This window comes from Quercus lobata, chromosome 6 (genome assembly GCF_001633185.2).
Source record: "Quercus lobata isolate SW786 chromosome 6, ValleyOak3.0 Primary Assembly, whole genome shotgun sequence".
NCBI classification, from domain to species: domain Eukaryota; kingdom Viridiplantae; phylum Streptophyta; class Magnoliopsida; order Fagales; family Fagaceae; genus Quercus; species Quercus lobata.
In genome coordinates this window covers 43,852,868-43,854,928 of record NC_044909.1, presented here as the reverse complement: position 1 = coordinate 43,854,928, position 2,061 = coordinate 43,852,868, and positions in this window count along the sequence as shown.

Genomic DNA, 2,061 nt, shown 5'->3' with positions numbered 1-2,061 from the left:
CAAATCCAAGATGTATGGGATCTTGACCTAATGAGCCCAGTACAATAATTTTGTAGAGAGTGGATCAAATAACTAGGCCCTAATAAGTTGGATAACGGCTAGTACTGAATTAAATGACAATCAAACACAAATAAGAGATTCTAATATCAATGGACTTTCAGTCCGAGGAGGTCACACTTGTATAAATTGATCACAATTGGATATAAGGACAATTTAGATTACTACAGTGTTCTCTCTCTATTTTTCCTCTCCTTTTCTTATGGAAGGTCCCTTACATTATATAGTTCCTTTCAGATCATCTTGATCTTACACTTGTTGTTCATCTGAGCCTTTACTTGAGTATATGTTCCATCAAACACCTTCTCTGGCTTTCTGTGAGTTGTGGTGGCCAAGGTAGCACTGCTCAAGGGTCTTCTCCACATAAATGCGGCCAGAAAAGTAGCTGCAATGCATTCAATGCGGTGGTAGCAACTTTCTCTTAAATATTTTTGGGTTCCCCTCCTTTTCGTATGTTCATAATACACGTTCCTATCAATGGAGTTTCTTAAAAGGTCACCTTGATTGTTAAAGTACATATCTGAATTGTACTTATCGTATCCGAGGAGTTATTCCTCCTTGGACCAACTTCCCATTCATATCTTGCTCACTAAACTCTGTGTCTGAATCATTCATTACCATCTGCTCCTCCTCGAATTGCTAATGCTCTCGGCTTAGGCCTAAGGTCCAATATATAATTTGGACCCTTATCCCTACATATGTTATTTATCAAATTTTATTTTAAAAAATAAAAAGAAACATATTTTATTAAAAGAATCTTTAACAGGAAAAAAAATTATTAAAAGAAATTATAATAGGATATCAATTTTTTTTTGTAATAATTTATTCTCCTTCATAAATTTTTGTTTATAAACAACAAAGTATGGAGTTAAACAACAAGCTCTACTCTAGTGTCTAATATTGCTTTCAAGCTGAACTCTTTCTTAATAGAAGTTTTAAAGACATAAATATTCATAGTATATGGTAACAAAAACAACAGAAATTTATTGAAGCCACACACACTTAATATTATGAATATGTTGTTTTTATGAGTTTTCTTCTTACATTAAAATATCATTTAACTTCAAATGAGTAAATTTTTAGTTTTCAAATTAGATTCAACTTGCAAATACTGTATATATGAACACAATAAATGTGTGTCATATACTTGTATAAGTTTTGTCCCCTCAAATTAAAGTCTCACTCCACCTTTTTCTTACATTAAAATACCATTTAATTTCAAATAAGTAAATTTTTAGTTTTCAAATTAGATTCAACTTTCAAATACTATATATATATATATATATATATGAACACAATAAATACGTGTGTCATATACTTGTATAAGTTTTGTCCCTTCAAATTAAAAAGTCTCACTTCACCACTGTGCTTGCTACTTACCCAACAAAAACTTTTACCCTAATAAAAGATTTTATGAACACATGAAGTCCTATGACCTATGACTATCCAACCCTACTCTTTAGTCTTTACCATGTACATTCTCTCTTCCATATAATTATGATTTATGAAGCAAAACATTCTCCCCTAATAATGGTTGTACCGGATCAACAATAAGTAGACCTCACTAAGAAGTAAGAACCTTTCTTTTCTTTTCTTTTTTTTCTTTTTTACTGGTAACTTAATCGGAAATTTTTTTATGAATAATCAATATTAAAAAAGTTTTGATATCATTTTTATAGGAAATGAATAAAATTATCAAAATATTAATTGTTTTTTTTCTTTTCTTATAAATTTTTTTTTAAAATAAATTATTAACCAATACCTTAAAAATATTCATTAATATTTTTCTTTATTTTAATACTTTAACACTTTTTTTTATTTTTCATAAAAATATCGCCATAACTTTTATATAATAATTTATTAACAATGCCTCTAGTTGTAACTGTTAAGCACGAATTAATTATAAGATGTTTCTCTCTACTTTTGTAGCCATTTATTTCCTTCCTCTTAAATCTCAATTAAAAATGGACACATTTATGAGGGACAGCCCTTGGATTCCCTCTC